Source organism: Lemur catta, chromosome 14, assembly GCF_020740605.2.
Source record: "Lemur catta isolate mLemCat1 chromosome 14, mLemCat1.pri, whole genome shotgun sequence".
NCBI classification, from domain to species: Eukaryota; Metazoa; Chordata; class Mammalia; order Primates; family Lemuridae; genus Lemur; species Lemur catta.
This window is the reverse complement of record NC_059141.1, coordinates 65213290-65232678: the sequence shown is the minus strand read 5'-3', so window position 1 is coordinate 65232678 and position 19389 is coordinate 65213290.

Genomic DNA, 19389 nt, shown 5'->3' with positions numbered 1-19389 from the left:
AACAGAGGTTGGTGCCTGAACCAACTCGGTGCCCCTAAGCCACCTCTCCTCCGGACTCTAGAAAACGTGCCCAAGGATACAGTTCGCTTTCCTCTGAGCTCTGGTCTCAACCCTCTTGCTCTGGCCTGGTATGCCTGGGTGGTTTTCCAATGCCTCATTCTGGGTTCTGCACCTTTGTCCTTCTGCACAGGATCCCAAGACACTAAAGACCCCAGAAAAGGGGAGTTTGGGGCTCTACACCACTTCTGGGGTCCTGGGCCACAAGTGCGAGGGTGTTCTGTGGACTGCAGGGCATAGGCAAGACTGACATTAAAAGCCATGCCAGGCATCCGATGGAGACATAGGGCCAAAGGGCAGAGGTAGACTTTAGGCCCAGGGCAGCAGGACTGAGGCCAGGGACAGTGGCAAAGGGAAAGCTTTGCCCTTTCAGGCAGAGCAACCTGCAGGGCCCAAGTGCCCAATTGTGAGACAGACCAAGAAATGCTCAGAGTACCAGCAAGACACAAAAGTTCCCTTTTGATGCACCCTACACAGTTTTGCAACTTCAGTATCTAGAAAGAATGTGTGAAACCTGAGATAAGGTACGTTTTGTGTATAGTGATTCATATTTAAAGCATGGGTGCGTGGGCAGGCGGGGCTCACACTCCTCTACCGGTCTGGCAACGGGACTTGTAGAAGGCGCCTGTGGCCCCGGGCGCGGGCGACGCGGGAGTGTTGAAGGTGTGGAACTCTAACCGTGGGGCACTGAGCGGGGACGTCCCGCTGGAACAGGCTCCGGGGATTCGTCGAAGTCGGGCAGGCAGAGAAGAGAGGGCAGAGTGTGTATCCGGTGGGCAGGTTGGCTGCAGGAACAGAGGGCCAACTGTATAAAGGGTCTACAGCGCGGAAGTTTATTTCTGTCTCTCACAACTGTCCGGGACATTTCCGGGTTGTCAGTGGGGGCTCGGGTCCACGCAGTCATTCAGGGACCCAGACTGCAGGGTCTCTGCTGTCTTCTACAAGGGAATTCCAAGGTGGCCCCACCCCAGTTGACCAGAAAAGGGAAATGAGCTTGGAGGGGTGCAGGGAGGAGTCCCGGGGGCTTGGCCTGGAAGTGGCCACATGACTTCTCTCATATGCGATGGCCAGGACGCAGTCACACCTGACGGCCAAGTCGCTGGAGATGTGGAGTGGCCGTGTGTCCCCAGGACGAAGGGGAGAACAGACGCAGGTGCCCGGGCCGCGTTCTCTGCCCAGAGCAGGGAGCCCGTAGCAACTGGGGCGCGCACAGGGAGCGTGGTGAGGGCCCGCTGGCGGCGTGCTGGCAAATGCCTAACAACCAGCTCTCTGGAAGAAAAAAAAAATAAGGCCTGATTTACAGAATTTACTGATTTTGTTGGTATAAATACTCTCAGCACAGTCGATTTCGAGCCACCAGCGTGATGTCACTGAACACGAGTGGGGAGGACAACACGGTAGCGACCCAATATATGGTGTGTGCCGTTTGGATACGGTGGATGCAAATAACCTTAAGAACAGTAAAATGTAGTGCAATGATTAGGAAATAATGAGTTTTGAGTATTTGTTACTTTTGTTTTTAATATATTCATTTAATTGTAATTTAATTTCTAATGGTGTCCTCATTAAAAAAAAAAAAACCTGGCTTATGAGATTCCTGCAAATTTAACATTCAGCTCTCTTGCCAGTGGGTACTGACCAGACTGGCCCAACACCCCACTGGGATGGACAGAAGGAGAAAGTGGAGCGTGAGGCTGGGAGCGGTCCATGAAGACCTTGGGTGACGTTCTGGGGAGCTGGGGCATCAGACTCCGGCAACAGGGACAGAGAGCACTCCAAGCAGGCCAGTAGGGGACATGGTGCTGGTGACCACTGTGTAGGCATTGCGGGACCAGAGTAGCAGTGTTTCCCCCTCTGCCTGAAGAGCTTACTCTGGTCCTCCCTGAAGCTCCTGGACCAGGGAAGCAGGGCTCTGCTGTCTACATGGCACCTTTGTGCAAATTAGAGAAAAATACTCCCCACCAGCTACAGTGTCCCCTTGCTGGAACACATGGCTTTGCCAGTAGAACCCAAACCCAGCTCTCCACCTCCCTCTAACAGACACCTTTGTGCAGTGCACAGACTGCACAACAGCATGAGTTGTCTCCAGTTGGGGTTTGGGGCAGATGCCCCTTTCCACTTCTGAATGGGAGATTGATTGGCAGATGTGCCTCTCCCTGAGAAGAATCTCCCTTGGGGTGGCAGCAGGAAAAGACCCCTCTGATGGGCCCACACCCAGAGACGTGCAGTTGTCTCTAAAGCCATAGTTCTCAACCCTGGCCGCATGTTGGATCACCAGAGGAGCTTTTACAACTCCCTGTGACCACGCCCGACTAGTTAAATCAGAGCCACTGGGAGTTGGCTGTCAAAGCTCCCCCGTGTGCAGCCAAAGCTGAGAACCAGTGTTCTGAAGGCAGCCTGGCTCTGGGCCAACCGATATTGGTGGGTGACCATCCCACCAACAGGTGTGCGTTTCAGCAGATGCCTCCTGGAGAGTTCTGATCTCTCAGTCCTCTCTGCACACCCTACAGCACCTGCCCCAGAGCAGCTCGGAGAATATGCTGAATGATTCGAGGCAGGAAACCAGTGAAGGTAGACGCAGGACCACTGCCCCAGAGTGAGGAAGGGGCAGTCTCTCTAGGTGCTAACCTAGACCTGTTTCTCCCCTCCTTGGTCTTGGTGTCCTGCTTATAAGTGAAGGGAGAGGGGCTCTTTCTTCAAATAAAAGCTTATGCAGGAAGTCAGCATGTTCAACAGATCCCCCTGCCCTGCTCTTGTCCACCCCACCCCGCCACCTACAGCCCCAGCAGGATGGGGAGGCTCCCAGGGCCCCTGAGCTCTGCTTTCCCTTCCAGCTCGACTTGTGAATCCTCCATCCAGGGAAGTTCTGGGAGCATGGCCTGAGGGTGGACAGGAGGAGAGAACTGCTGTCTCCACCCACCTGGCTTCCCCCTACCATTCCCCCATGCCGAACGTGGATTAGCTCCTGCCCTTTCCCCAGCTGCCTTCTGGATTTGAGCCCAGAGCCTGCGGGTTCATCCAGTTCTAACTCTCATCCTCAGAAAAGCAGTCAAGTGAACACAGTGACTTAATGTCATCAGGGGAAACAGCTGCACAGGAAACGCACCCGGAGGTGGTTTTTTAACCAAAACAAGTGTGAGTGGACCCAGACTAAGTCTCAGGGCATATTCTTGCTTCTGACTTGGAGAAAGTGGTCCAGGCTGCATTACTCACAGATGGCTTCCTGATTGCTCAAGATACTGTCACAGGTCACAGGACTCAACATGAGATTTTCCAGGTTGATAGTCTCCCCGCTGCCCCTGGGTGGCCTCTGTCCCAGCCTGTACCTGCCCTAAAGGAAAAGGAGATCAACTTTGTCATTCGCTCATGTTTCTTGGATCTGCCCATCAAGCTGTTATTTCATATGGGCTCCTGGCCTGAGTCCACCCGGGGCTCAGGCAGGAAGAACAAGAGGGGCCATCTAGGGGACTCAGATAAGGCCCAGGAGAAGTGCTTAGTGGCTCCTTCTGCTGGTGGAATGAGGAGAGTTTCACAAGTTTCACATGCCCAAAGCATGACAAGGCCTGTGTAGCCAAATCAATGTGGAGAAGGAGAGGGAGCTGCATGTGCGAAGGCACAGGGACACCCGGGAGCAGGGGCTGCGTGTGCAGATGGTTGTGTGCAGCATCAGAAGAGATGGGTTGAAGCGAAGCCATGGACGATACCATGAAAGGCCTTGAACGTTATGTCAAGGTGCCTATTCCTCCTCCTGAGAAGTAGCTGAGGGCCAGCTCAAGTGACTCGATGCTGAGTAAGCCAGCTCTGTCTCCGTGGACTCTGCATCTCCCACGCACTGGGCCACGTGGCTCACCACATCCTGCTGAGTGTCCCTCCTTCCTCACCAGTCCCCCCTCCTCTCCACAGTCCAGACTTTCTCTCCCTGGTGTGGGCTGCTGCAGTGACCTCCCGAGGGCCCCTCTTCCCCTCCAGCTGCTGGAGTCGATTATGCATCAGGACATTTGGGGATCAGCGGACCTGGGGCACTTGGAGGGTTGTGGAGGGTCAAACGGAGAGCATGGGCATTCAAAGGAGGGAGCCCATTGTTCGAATCCCTCCTGTCCAGCTACCAAGAGGGTCACACACAGTAGTGAGGCCCAAATCACCAAGACCAGGCTCGGGTCCCTAAGAGGCTACATGAGGTGATTATCAAGTGCAAAAATGCAGGTCACTGTCCAACAAGGTCGTTGAGGGCTCTCAAGCCAGGAACCATATGTTAACGTGAAAGGTAGGAATTGGGGTAGAGAGACTGGCATCGTTGAAAAGTGGGAGCTGTAGAGACACAGCCCTGGGTTCAGATGCCCACACTGCCGCTCAGTAACATGTGACTTTGGGCAAGTTATTTAACATTGCTGTGCCTTATTTTCCTCCTTTGAAAAGCCATGGGTAAAACACCTGCTTTCAGAGTTTCAGAATTAAATGAGATATTTAAAATAAAGCACCAACTTCAGTTGGTGTCTTATAAGTGATAGCTGTTATGGTGCCACATAGTAGGTGCCTAATAAATGATAGCTATTATTGTGATTGCATTTCTTGGGCAATTTGGGGGATCTTGAGGCCAGACCTCCCCAAAAGCCCCAGCACACCCTTTAGAATTTTGCTAGGATTAAACAGAAACATGGCCATTAGCAGAGATTCACTCTTCCATTCAGTGAAGTTTTTGAGGTCCTACCACGTGCAAAGCCCTGAACCAAGTGCTTCTTGGGCGCTCTTACTCCTATCACCTTACTAAAGAGGCATAAATAGTTAATATCCCTAACAGGTATCTTCCTGCCGGTCCAGTCCCAAAGGACCTGAACATGCCGGGCTGCTAGCTCCAAGACACACCTGTCTTTCAACACGTAGAACCGTGAGCTCCAAAGCGTCCCATTGGGGTCTTTGGCCGGGAGGGGTCTCAGCCTCTCTCACCAAGGGCACTCTCCCACCTGGCCTCGGCAGGGTGTTGGGGCCTGGTGGCCGCAGTCCCATACACTGCCTCCAACCTCTTGGTGGCCTCAAGCCCGCCGGCTCACACCCTGACGACCCCTTCCGGAGCCGAGGATGGCCAGAGCCGGGATGCACCCGCCGGCCTTGACCGCTCCGCCCGGCTCCGCCGTCCCCGCCCCCGTCCGCGCCCCGCCCCCGACGCGCCCGGCCGGCTGGAACGGAGACCACGCGTGCGCCCGCGGGCGGTGGGACTGCCAGGCGGGCCCCGCCCTGGCGCAGTGATTGATCGGCAGTGATTTCCGAGGCTTTAATGGTCCGCGTGCACGGGAATTTATTCTACGATGGATAAATAATGCATCGAGGTTTATGGGCAAGCCGTCCGCGCAGAGCCAGCAGAGGCAGACCAGGGAGCCGGGCCAGTGAGGCCACCCGCCCGGGGGACCGGGCCAGCGGGGCGTGAGGGGCGACTGGGCGCCAGGAGGAGCAAAGGGAAGTGGATGACAGCATGACTGGCCCCGCGGGTCCGGCCGGGCACCTGCAGGAACATGCTGAGCCCAAAGATCCGGCAGGCCAGGCGGGGTAAGTCCAACTTTCTGGGGTTTGTCTGGGCGCAGTGTGTGGCGCGGACACTCAGGCAGCTGTCGCGCGCCGGGTATCAGGTGGGTCAGGCGTTCTGGGACTGTCGCCTCTGAATGGAGAGCATCTTCGTGACTGACGTGCCCTTCCTAGCCAGGCTCCTGGGCTGTGTGGGACAGACCTGAGATTGCAAAAGGGCGGTGACCGTCTTAGCGCCTGAGTGGGTACAGACTTCCTCCCACATTCCGTGTTTTATGGAATCCCTCTTTTGCTCGAGGTGACCAGGTGGCAACTCTGGGGAAACTTTGCTTCTTTAATATAAAGAAAAATGCCCAAGACTTGCCCTGTGGCCAACACAGGAGTGGCCCTTACCAGGGAAGGCAATGCCCGGGCTTCTAGAGGTAGCCGGCTCCAAGCAAGGGTCTTCATTCCTGCTGCCCTGCTCGAGCTGCAAGACGCAATTCCTCAGGCGGGCAGGGGCGGCAGGCATTCCTGCCAGGAGAGCCCCAGAGAGCTGGGCAGGGCCTGGTGCCAGGAGCAGGGTGGCGAGGAGCAGATGCAGGGGCAAGTGGGACATGAGTGCAGGACTGGCTAGCCAGCCTGTGTCCAGCCGGCGTGTGTCCCAGCAGAGTGGCCTGGAGACTTGCCACTGGGTGGAGCTAGGCACAGCGTCGCCTTGGACAGCAACTTCTTGGCCAGGACAAGTATCGTTTTAGATGAGAACATCTATCTGTCTTTTATGAAAATAGAATGTGTCTTTTCAGATGGCCCCAGTGTTTGGGCAGGGCTGAGCCTCCGTTGTAAGCCATGAGGATGAAGATGGGTCTCTGGGGGTGGGTGAAGCTTGCCTGGAGAGCTTGGGAACAGTGTGGGTCTCCCCAAGTGTTGGTGGCAGGGGGCCTCCAGGCTCCTAGAGACTCATAGGCAACACACCCATCTCATTAGCAAGCACTTAGATGACTTTCCTGGATGGGACCAGCCTTCCAGTATGTTCCACAGTCGTCAGGACCCCACTGTGCGTGCTTTGGGACAGGCACTGGGTCCCAATAGGCAAAGGAGGACGTTGCATGGCTCTGCCGGGGTGTGGGGGCACAGTCTGGTGATGACCCAGGGAGTGGGCCATCCCAGACCTCTCTGAGCGAGCTTAGTTCTCCGCCCACTCCTGTCTTAGCCAGCTAGCCACTGGCCACATGGGACCATTAAGCATTTGACACGGGACTAGTCCAAACTGAGAAAAATACATAACAGATTTTGATTACTTAGTACAAAAAAGAATGTAAAATATCTCATTAATAATTATTTTATATTAATGACATGCTGAAATCACAATATTTTGGATATATTGGGTTAAATAAAATCTATTATTAAAATTAATTTCACCTGTTTTTCCTTTACTTTCTTCTAATGTAGCTACTAGAATATTTACAATTACGTATATGGCTCATGTTATATTTTTTATCTTTCTATAGAATGGCGCAGCTCTAGGAAGAGCCCAGTGCTTCCCCAAAGCGGCTCACAGGCAGCCAGCCCTAGAAATCCCAAACTTCTCGTAAACATTAGCTTTTCTCAACCAGGAGCACTTTTGCCCCCCAGGGAAGATTTGGCTATGTCTGGAGACAGTTTTGGCTGTTCCAACTGAGGGGCGCTACTGGCATCTAGTGGGTGTAGGCCAGCCACACTGGCCTTCTTCCTATTCCTTAGAGCTCCATGGGCCTCCTACCACAGGGCCTTTGCACACCCTGTTTCCCCCTGAAATGCCTCCCACACTCACACACGTGTGCTCACACAAGCACACACTCCTTAACTGCCACTCTCCCTCCAGCTCTCAGCTCGTGTGTTGCCAGCCAGGGAAGGCTTCCCACACGCCCCAGTCTCAGCTGGGCCCTCGCGGCGTCCTCTCCCTTCCTTCATAGCGCGTGGCTCAGGTTGTAGTTGTACACTCCTGAGTGTGACTGATGAATATTTGTCACCTGCACTGCACTGTGAGCTCCGTGAGGGCAGGTGAACATCATTATACCCCCAATGCCAGGTACCTGGTGGGCACTCAACATATAATTTTTTAATGAATGAGTGAATGAATGGGTGAGTAGTGGAGAAAGCATTAACTCAGGGGCATGGGGCACTGTCTTTACTCGAATTGGTCCAGGTCCTTAGGGAAATCAGCCCCTCCCTTGGCTGGCATATACGTTGCAAATATTTTCTCAATCTGTTGCTTGCCCTTTACTTCTATACTAGAAAGGTCTTTTTCTTCCCTAGATTTACATATGTTTTTAATTTTTGTGTCATCAATCTATCAATATTTTCTTTTTAGCATTTCTACCTTTGGTTGGGATATTTCAAAACACAGTTGGTATTGCTATGAAGGAAGCTTGGCCAGGAGCAGCAGCGCATGCCTGTAATCCCAGCACACTGGGAGGTCAAGGCCAGAGGATCTCTTGAGGCCAGGAGTTCTAGACCAGCCTGAGCAACACAGAGAGTCCCTGTTTATAAAAAAAAAAAAAAAAAAAAAAATTTAAAACCTTAGCTAGGCGTGGCAGTGTACACCTATGGTCCCAGCTACTCAGGGGCTGAGGAGGAGGATCACTTGAGCCCAGGAGTTCAAGCCTACAGTGAGCTATGATCACACCAGCCTAGGCATCAGAGTGAGACCCTGTCTATAAAAAAAAAAAAAAAATTAAGGAGGCTCCTTCTTTTAGAGGAAATCGTTAGACTGATGAGCAAAGTTACAGCAACTTTAGCTATTTTCCTTGGCAGGAGCGTCAGTGTCTTGGGAGCTTGATGAATGCTCAGAGCCTGGCCAACACTCCGGGGCTGGGGAAAGCTCTCTGAGTGTGATGAAGCACTTCCGGTGGCCTTGTTCTTGTGATCGTCCCACAAGAAAGTAAACCAACATCTACTGTGTACCCACGCTCCTGGCATTTTTGTTGTACTTACCTCATTGAATCCTCATGACTACACTGTGATGTAGTATCATTGTTACCATTTTGACAGATGTGGAAGGCGAATTTATATTTATGTCTGTCTGGTGCTAAAGCCTCCGCCTTCTCTCTAACCCAGCGCTATGTAAAGACTGCTGCAAGTGGCCCCGCATGTCTCCAGGGGAGCAATAGATTCTTTGAATGGTAAAATGCAGTAATGTTTTTAAGAAGGTGCCCCCATTGCACCTGAACACATGGAGGTTAGATTTAGATACCTGATGGAATGTTTAAAATTGGATTATTGATAACCAATACAAAACTAAGCAAATGAAAAAGCAAGGCAATTATGAATTCCAGGGAAAACAAAAATTTATTCACAAAAGAAAAGTTATTATTGTATACGACATAGCTCAAGTGAAACTAGCAATTGCACAGCACTAATGATGGAATTCTGTTATTGATCTAACCAAAGTTACAATGCAACTGTATTGGGAGGAGGGGTGGGTGCTTTTATGTGGGGGTGGGGGGCACAGGAGTGAAAGAAGCCAGATCCTCATTTCCCAAAGTGAGAAGTCAGTAGGTAACACCTAAAAGGGAAAAACCGAGAAGTGACAATAAATGAATACCATTTAGAAATGTAGAGGTAAGTGCCAAAAGAACCAGCTATAAAGTTGAAAGTGGTCGCTTCTGGGGGCGTGGGGGGTGGAAATAAAAGGACAAGAGACTGCTGAGTTGCACCCGAAGGTTTGGAGGACTACCTGAGAAGTGGCAGGGGAATGACAGCCCAGAGGTCACCTGACCTCACACCAGCTCAGCTTGGGGGTTGCTCAGAGCCCTGGAGGATCCTGCTCTTAGGGGCAAATGGGGTTCACAGGCTGCCTCTGGTGGCTTAGCTCTGAATGGTGTGGCTTCCTGGGATGCGGCTATGGTGACCCCATGCTGCCCCTGCCCAGGCTCATCAGGTACGCTGAGGGGCCCCTGCAAGAGACCACCTTCGTGGCCCTGAGGGCTTGGCGGCTAAGGGACCATAACCTGGTTAGGTGATACAGCATCTGGCTTTGCCTGATTCAGACACAGGACCGGGGCTGGCAGAGGGGTCAGTGTGGCTTGCCAAGGAGGAGGGTATGAGAACTGTCCGTGGAGGCTGGCACCAGGGCCTGGGCCAGAGCTCAGCCTGGGACTGGAGGCACCATACGCAGGAAGCTGTGCTGGAGAATGAGGGCTGGAAGAGACGCACCCGGGGGTCTCCCTGCTTCTAGCCCAGGCTCTGGCGTTGCCACTTGTAGCTGCTTGTAGCTGATTCTTACCCCGACAGCGGAGGTGCTCAAGCCTGGCATCCTCCCCACCGGCCAGGCCCTTACACCATGAAGCAGACCAGGCTCCCTCTTGTCTGTCCCTTCTCAAAGCCTGCTCAGAGCTGAGATGAGATTGCATAGCATACCCCCTCGCATCAGCAAAGGGTCCAAGACAAGTCCTGGGGACCCTGATTGGAGGGAATGAAAATTTCCAATTTGGGGATCTTTGAACAACAGTGGCTTCAAATCACATTGCAGCCAGATTCCTTTGAATACTGTTTATTCTAGGATTTTCATTGTTCACTTCCAAAATGTTTTATTTTTTTATTGAGGCATAGTTTACATACAGTAAACTGCATGAATTAAGTGTCCACTCAGTGACCTGCACCAGCTGCAGACACGGAGCATTTCTCTAACTTCTCCTGTGCCCCCCGTCACGCCCACCCCCTCCGAGCCCCAGGGACACTTTGCCAGTTTCCACCACTGCAGTGCTCCTGCCTGTTCTTGCATTTTGTAGAAATAGAATCAAGGGCCTGACTCTCTGCTATTAGTACATAAAGGCCACACAGAGTCACTGTTTTCCTCTTTAAGGAAGGAAGAAAAGTGGGGAAATTTCTACTGCGTGTTTAGAATGTGCCGGACGTGTGCAGGCCTTCCGTTAACATGCGAGCGTTCCATTTCCATCTCTGCAGCAACCCTGTGAGACAATGGAGAAAGCAGACGCAGAATGGTTTAAGTAAAATGCTCAAAACTGCACCACTAATAAGATCAGAGGCAGCTTAAACACGGGACTCCGAGTTCCGAGAAACCTCCCTCCCCAACACATCCCTGCCCAGAGGCCGGTGCAGGCCTCTTACACCCCGCGATGCCCGCCCGATCAGCCTACCCCTCACGAGCACCTGCCTTCAGGGGCAGGCATTCACAGTGCTATCGCCAGGCGCAGGGCCAAACAAAAGGCGGGGTCCTGCCACCCACTCTGTCCCGGGCCATCTCAGCTTTGTTCAGCTGCAAGGCAGCCTGGCCTCGGCAGGCTGGCGGGAGAGGAGAGGGGGTTGGATTAGATGGGACGTGGAGGGGGCGACGTCCTGTGGAGATGGCCCTCACTAGGGGTGCCAGCAGCACTGGCCGTGGGTGCAAACGTGGGTGGCAGGCTCATGCAGGCCCAACCCCATCTGCCTGGTGGCGTTGAGGAATCCCAGATTTGGGTGCTGTTTCACTTCAAGTGTTCATATTTCTGGGGGGAAAATTAGCTAGTTCAAATGCTGCAGACTCAGATACCATTCCCCCCTGTTTGCACTGGGAGACAGACACGTATTTATTCATTTGCTTACTGAGTATTTAACAGTAGCAATTACCATTGCTACTGTCTGCTGAGCTTGCATAGCATGCCGTAGAGCAAGCGCAACTCATGAAGGACTGGACGTGTGCCCTTCACTGTCCCCACCTGGCAGGACCCAGTCAACTCTGGGCAGTCCTGGATAATGAGAAGCCTTAGAGTCACTTTTGTTTGCAACATACAGGTCGATATTCCCATGTCCCTGCCAGGGCTGTGTGTTCATACCGTCCTCCCGCAGTCAGGAAGCGGCAGGATGAGCATGTGCCCCACTGACAGGTGGAAACCCAGGGCCCCGAGGGGCTAACCGGCCTCGGGACTCCAGATCCCGGGCACCTTCCAGGGCCTCACGTGGCCTCTGCACACCCACCGCCAAGCAGGGAAAGTAGGAAAACTGCAGTTTGGTGTTTCGACCCTCCTGTTTGCTGCTTCTTTGATTACAGGCACAGAATCTGTGACCGTGTGTCCTTTAACTTTGTCATGCGTGGAAACAGGCCGAGGGTAGGAGAAGTCACGTGGGCAGATTTCTTCCAAACCGAGAGGATCGCCTACAGAGGCACAGGTCCCTTACATTTCATCATTTCCCCCTTCTCTGAACTGGAGGATTCCTGTCTCATGTTCATAACCGTGAGCGAGGCGCCCTCCCCGGCCTGAGCTCACAGTCAGTGGGGACACAGAGCCGCACGTCCAGCCAGAGGTGCACGCAAGGTCCGGGTGGCGTGAGGGGCGGAAGTCAGGCACTGTGCTTTGAGAGTGGACCCTGGGAAGCACCTGCTCGGACGCTGCGAGGGTGAGTCAGGGACCCTCGGCAGGCGGGGAGGTGGTCCAGGCAAAGGGAAGCGGCACTCAGGTGCAGGCGTGTGGCACAGACAGCTCGTGCGGGACCCGGCGTGGTTTGTGTGGTGTTAGAGGGCGGTGCGACGTGGCTCACAGAGACCTTCCACGGCGTGTCACCATCAGACCGTGTTGCTGATGGCTAAGGGTGCGGTGAAAGCTCTCTCCACCCTGAAAAGGGGTCACAGCCTCTTCCAGGGAGCCGCCGTCAGAGGAACCGCAGAATGGGATGCAGCAGAAGTGAGAGGAGGGCTAGCAGGCCGCCCTTTCCCAGAGGTTTCTATTAGTCTGGTGGGGCTCGGGGTAGCGTCTCTTCCAGGGCAGGGGTCTGGCCCTGGGAGTGGAGCCAGACTTCCTGGGTTGGACCCTGCCCTCTCTCACCCTCAGTGTCTGCCGTCCCCTGCCGGCCTGCTGGGCACAGCCTGCTGGGCCGGCTGCTTCCATTCCCCCAGCTTGCTCCGACCCAGCCTCCCGGCCTGACTGCCTCACTGCCGCCCTCACGCTCCCTTCACGCTTTGCAGACACCAGGACGGCTGCGGGACTCGGGGTTTGGGTGCCTGTTTTCCGCTTAGCTCTGCCAGGGCAGGTGCAGGTCCTTCACCTCCACACCCTTGCAGCTCTTGCAGTGGACACGCCGGAGACCCCATGACCTCAAAGAATGGACGAATGAACGCCAGCTCCCGTTGAATCTGGGGATGCGCCCTGCGTGGAAGCAAACACTTTGGGTGTCTCCCAGCCTCCCCGCCCTGGCCAAAACCCAGCCCCAACTGAGCCAGGAGGCAGACCCAGGAAGAGCTGATTAAAATACCTTTTAAGAATGTGATCTTTTATGTTGATTTTTTAAAAATCATTAAAATAGTCGTTATGAAAAAATCTGACCTCTCCCGGCTTCCTCACCGCTGCGGGGTGGGGGTGAGCTGTGCACCTGGTCGTCTTTAATCCTGCAGGCCCCGAAGTGACGCCCAGTAAGAGGGTCTGGCGGGTTCTCCAGACCCCTCCGACAGGGACCCAGGGAGGAAGGGACGGCCAAATGGAGCCCAGGAAGAACGCTAAGTAACAAGTTTAAGAAAATAATGCAGGGGCACCCAGGGCCCACGAGCAGTAAGTGCTCTGAGGCTCTGCAGCACTCGCGGGACCCCGTGGGGCCCTGACAGAGGCCCCTTTTGCCCCTGGCTACAGATTGCATTAACTTCATGAAACCACCTCGTCCGCGCCTTCGGAGTGCTTCTTCCATTACCTCACCTCTTTCTTCCCAATCAATCTTTCAGCCTCAATACTCACCCTTTAAATCAATTCAGCTCTGAGGTCCATCTTGCTCTGTCCCCAGCCCGGCTTACATCCCCCTGACTTGTATAAATCAATCGTGTTGTATCCCTCCTGCAGCTATCTCGCGTGCTCTGGGGTTACAGAGCCGCAGGTGGGAAACGCCGTGACCCGCTGCAGGGCACCCGCCCACTGAGCATCCCCAGAGCTCACGCCCCGGCAGCTGCTGGAGAAGGCCCTGGAGACAGCCAAACGTGTTCAGTGGGGGTCTCCAAAGTAGATCCTGAGCTGAGGATTCACATGCAGTAACATTAAAGAGGGGCTCCTAGGGAGGTCCGGGAGCAGGACGGGGAAGGGAAGGGAGCCAAGCCGGGGTGCAGAGCCCAGCACAGGGACATCTCAGCCGGAGCCCACTTTTTCACCCAACTAGAAACCAAGCCGGGGGACCTTTCGAGCTCCCACACTCACCCCCAGTTCTCCCAGTGTGGGCACAACAGGCTCCAGTAGCCCAAAGGCCGTCACCCAAAACCTCCTAGTGGGTAGACTGTGGGAAGTCAAGCACCGTGAAGGGGAGAGGGGACATAACAACAGGAGAAGGAGTCCAAGAGCTTTCAGGTGACCCACTATGTGAGTGTCTTTGATGCATTCCGAGAGCCATTTCTAAGCTTCGGCAGCTGCCAGGTGCTCTTGCGGCTGCACTGCTGAGTGCGTGAGGGACCTGCACATGCTGGCTGAGCCTGTGGTCGGTGCGAGACGGCGTGGGAGACAGGCTGGAGCTGACCCGGGCCCCCTGCACAGAGGGAGCCGGCGTGCTCACTCAGGGCTCCATGTGGTCCCACGGCAGGGCGGCAAATGGGAGTGGACCAGCTTCCCCCAGAGCGCCATCGCTTGTTTGCTAAGTGCTGCTTTGTTTGATGCTAGTCTCTCCCACCAGCCTGGGAGCTCCCTGCAGGCAGAGCTCTGTCCTTCCTCCCTGTTGTGGTGCAGAGCATAGTGTGGTGCCCGACAGATAAATACTCATAAACTTTCGTCAAATTAGTGATCCTTTAACTGCTGTCTCCGTAAGGGGATCCAGCTTCATTCCAAACCAGCTCTTTCATTTAAAATTTTTAATTGTAATTTACATAAGCAACACACAAATCATTCCCTTTATGAAATGTACAATATCCACAGCTCCACTTTCAGGAGCGTAACCACCGTTACAGGTGGGTACGCTGCTTCCCACACCCCCTCTGCACAAATGCCTGCACCCACGGAAAATACAGTACATCGGGACATCTTTTGTTTGGGATTCGTGTTTTTCTTCCCTCCCCATATACAGTTGTCCCCCATATCCATGACTTCACTTTCCTCAGTTTCAGTTACCTATGGTCAACCCTCGGGAGAAAATATTAAATGGAAAATTCCAGAATTAAATAATTCATAGGTTTTAAATTGCGCAGTGTGCAGGATGAAATCCCATGCCCTCCTTTTCGTCTACCTAAGACGTTAATCGTCACTCTGTCTGGCAACTCCACGCAGTCTACGCCCCACCCATTAGTCACCTGGTAGCCCCATCATGCTGTCGCAGTGCCTGTGTTCAAGGAATCCTTATTTTATTTAATAATGGCCTCAAGGCGCAAGAGTACTGTGCCCAATTTACAAATTAAACTTCATCACAGCTGTGTGTGTGTAGGAAAAAACAGTGTATGTGAGGTTCAGCGCTCTCCCTGTTTCAGGCATAACCGGGGTCTTGGAGTGTGACCGTGCGAATAAGGGGTGCCCACTGCAGTTTTGCATTTTGAATATTGTTCTGCAACTTGCTTTCTTCCCCTCCTATAACAGAGTTCAAGTACATGTTAAAGGAAAGCAGGAGCGGGAGATGGGAGGGGCAGGGATACATTTTTTAAAGTGTGGTTATGAGCGGTGGCGTTGGGAAATGGCGTTTGAGTAAAGAGCAAAGGGCCGAGGGGGTGGCCCCGAGGGGTCGGGAGGGCACAGCAGGCAGAGGGCAGCAGGCAGGGACAACAGAGGCCTGTGTGGCTAAGACAGGGGAGGACAGGGGAGACGGGGTCCCCAGGACCCTCGTGGGCCATAGTGTTGTCTCCGACTCCTACTCTGCCCGAGCCCAGGCGTCCTGGGGGTCTTCACGGGGCACAGCATGACCTGACTGCCATGGGTGAGAGCGCTCGCTGGCTGCCCTGTGGAGAGGAGGCTGCCCTGCGATTCAGGACAGAAGTGGCGGCGGCTGGGAACGGGGCCAGCCGCAGGATGGGCTTTCCGCTGACTGAGATGCCTGGGCAGAGGGCGCGGTTGTGGTCACACTGGATGGCGCCGTGCCCTGAGAGCGTGTGACTGCCAGGCTGGGGCTGGACTTTACTCTGGGCACAATAAATACCGTAACTACTGTGGGAAAGGAGTGAGATTTCCAGATGTGCGTGTAGGAAGATTCCCTGACAGCTGCAGATGGATTCCGGAAAATCCGGGGAAGGCCAGGAGCTGGGAGTGAGGAGGAGGCCCAGGCCAGGGGCGGTTATATGTGAACTGACTCCATAAAGGGGAGGTGAGAAGGAAGTACAGTGTGGACCGAGCAGCTGCAGATTTGCAAGCTAACTGACTCTAGGGCTGGAGAGGGACGGGTCTGTCAGAGCAACTCCAGGCTGTCCAGGCCGGTCGGTCGTGGAGCCCCAGCTGAGAGTGACAAGCAGCAGGTTTGGGAGAGATGTGCACTTGTTGCACTTGGACACTGGCCCGGACAACCATGAGACGTCCCTAGGGAGTGTCCTGCAGATGGGGTTTGATACACGAGTCTGACGTTCCTGAGCAAGATCCAGGCAGAAATAAAGACCTGGGATTCGTGCGGGAATAGAAGTGTGTGGGACAGCCCCGGGTGACAGCAGGACGTTGGGAGGACGGAGGAAGTCAAGGTCAGAGCAGGCTGGGCAGGCAGTGAGAGACGGGCGTACACATGCGCAGTTGAGGTGGGGGAGCAGCTTCCAGAAGGATAGGGTGAGTAACAGTGTCTGAGCCACCAAAGGGGCTCGGAGGCTGAGAGCCAGAACCAGGCTGTTGGATTTGGTCAGAGCAATATCAGGAAAAGCCAAAATCTCCTAATGCAAGGGCTTGGTAGGGACTGGGGGTGAGGAAGGAGAGGTGGATGTGTGGGCCCTCTCAAGACACGCTTATCAGTGACAAGAGGTGGCAGCATCCACACAGCGCATGCACTCGAGCGAGCAGAGAGATGGCAAATGCCACGCTACTTCCTCCCTCCCAAATCCGAGCCCCACCTCCCTGAGGTCGACCCGCGTCTGGTCATCCTTCAGGGCCCGGCTGGGCGCTCCCCCCCCGGGTGGCTCTGCAGAGTCGACAGCAGAAAGGTTGCACCTGCCTTTCAGCGTCTGCAGCCTTTGCCTCTCTTGCGTGGCCTGTGGCTCTTTTGTCCCAGCGTGGTATCGTGGTGTATTTCCCCGCTAGACTGGGAACTGCTCGTGGGAACACCCTCAACTCAGGATTCTGCTCCATCCCTGGAGGAGTGCCATAGATTTGGAATGAATGAATGAATGGTCGTTCTGTGCGCAGAAGAGCCCTGGCTTTAGGAGGGCGAAGGGCACCCGCTCGCTTGCCCTGGCCTGGCCCTGGGGCCGCTCCAGAAACTGGAATCCGTTCTGGAGCCTGCGAATGCCAGAGCTGTTTGACTTGAAGCCTGGTTTAAATATTTATGGAACCTAATAAATTGATTAAAGGAAGTGCTGAGGACAGCAACAGCGGTTATTAATAAGTCATAGCAATGATTATTTTCCTTTCAAGAACCTCAACTGGCCTTATAAGTAATATCTGTGCCATTGACCAGCTGGGGAAAAGCTGGGGCTACTTTGGCAGCTTAAGGAGCATTTGCAGGAAGTGCCTCCCAGGGGAGGGCCTGGAGGGGGCCCTTCTTCTCCTCCAGGGCAGGTGGGACCCTCGGGGGCGCCTGCATCTGCTGAAATAGAGACCAGCCTCAGCTTCCCGCCTGAGGAGGAGCCCGGCGCCCTCCCCCAGGGGATGCGCTCCCCCTGCCGGCTCTCGCCTTACCTGCCGCTCGCAGGACGGCTCGTGTCCAGAGCACCTGGGCACAGAATGCACCCACCTTCTTTGTTGTGCCACGTTGAGGCCAGTCCCGCAGTCAGCCACACAGTCACTGATTGTACAAGTGTGTAGGCCCCTGCTCTCTGCCAGGCTCAGCAGCCCCGGTCCTGTGCCCAGAGAGCTCAGCCTTCCTGGGGCGGACACACCCGGACAGTGAGCACCTCCACAGACGGTGCCCAGCCCCGGGGCAGAAGGCTCAGTGGCGCTCAGGTGAGTCCGGCGGCACTGATGAGTCACCAAGGATTTTTGAGCCCCTAACATATGCCAGCCCCATGCGGGAGGCTGTGGGGGTGCGGAAGGAACGGTGGTGCATTCTTGGTCCTAGCAGCACTTATGACTCATTGACTGAGCCAGCACGAGGCCCTGTTGTACTAGAAGATAAGAGACGGAACCAGGGATGTAGCCCTGGAACATTCCGTGACTTCAGTCCCCACCGAAGACCCCAGAGGGTGCTCACAAACATCTGTGGAAGCACAGAGGGTTCTCAGTAGCCCTTGCAGATTCCCTGAGAAGAGGAAAAGGAGAATTTGAGAACAGGCCGTGGAGACCTGGGCTCACCCACCAGCTCCAGAGAATCCTCACCCAGGGTGTCACCGCTGTCTGCCAAGTCCCACGTTAGCAACCTCAGGCAATTATAAAACAAAAGCCAGACTCCAGTGACTTCGTTTTACCAGAGATTCTTAACCCAGTAAAGGAATTTTAGAGATGAGCAAATTGAGACCCAGAGAAGAAAACTCAGTAACTGAAGGGACACACCTGTCCCCTCACCCCCCTCAATCCTATGCCAGATTCCACCAGAAAACTGGGGTCCTGGTAACCCTTGTCTCATCATGGGCACCATCTCTGTGTCCCCAGGGCCTGTCACAGCCCCAGACTGGAAAAGGTCAGCAAGTGCCTGCTGAGTCCAGCCTTGTTCAGCTTCCAGATGGCTTGAGACTAAGGAGGGACAGAGGATCAGGGGAGGGGCCGTCCTGGCAGCAGAAAGCCCCCTGATGCTGCTGGGTCCCATCGGGCACAATTGCCACCTGCCTTGCCTGGCAAGGCGTTTCTTCTAAGTCTGCGTCCTCCACACAGGGCTGCTGAGTTGGCGGAGGGGCCAGGTCTGTGCAGCACAGACCCGGGACAAGGTGCTTCGGGCGCCTGGAAATGGAAGGGCAGCATTTCTGGGGCTGCAGGAAGACTTGCAGGGAAGGACGGAGGCTGCTGTGGACAGGGGAAGAGGGCCCGAGTGACTGTGGACCTCCGGGACTCCAGCTACTCCTCCCGCCAGGGGGCGATCGGTCAAATGGGCAAAGGGAGTGAGAAGCCTACGCAAAGGCGTTCCGCCTGATTAATAATCCTAATCCAAAAGGGGTGAGCTAAGACAATAGCTACGGGTCATTTTTTATCTACTAAATGTGCAGGAAGGAATATGCAAATTATAATATTTAATGTTGGTGGTAATGGAGAAAGATACACTAGTGTAATTGCATAGTGTGACAGCCACACACCGTCTTTAGAAGGCAATGTGTAACAGCACCTAAAGAGACGGGGGCCATAGATTTGCCCATCCCCTCTGCCCCGCGACCCCACTGCTGGGAGCCCAGCTTCGGGAAACAAACTCTGCATGGAGACGCCCACCACACCATTTCCATCATCCCCTGCATCATCCCCGCCATCATTGCCACGGTAGCCAGTTACTGAGCACCTCGTGTGTGCGGAGCACTCTGCCAGGCGTGGCTGTCTGCCTCCCTCCAGCTCACGCTGCAGGGTGAGGTATTGCTGTCCTGTATGGACCCAGTGTGCTGATCGGGCAGACTGAGGCCCAGAGAGTTCACAGAGCTGGCAATGATCCCAAGCCTTAGTCCAAAGCCTATATTTCTTCCACTGGGCCCCATTGTCTCTTTAACTAACTAACCACATTGGAAACAATGCGAATGCCCAACAACGTGGGACTGTCAAGGTAATGGGTGGTGTATCAGTCTCAGGGATAAACAGCCACAGAAATAAAGGAGGGATGCACACTCTAAATGTGGGCACAGAGACCAGGCCCAGCAGAGAGATGGGA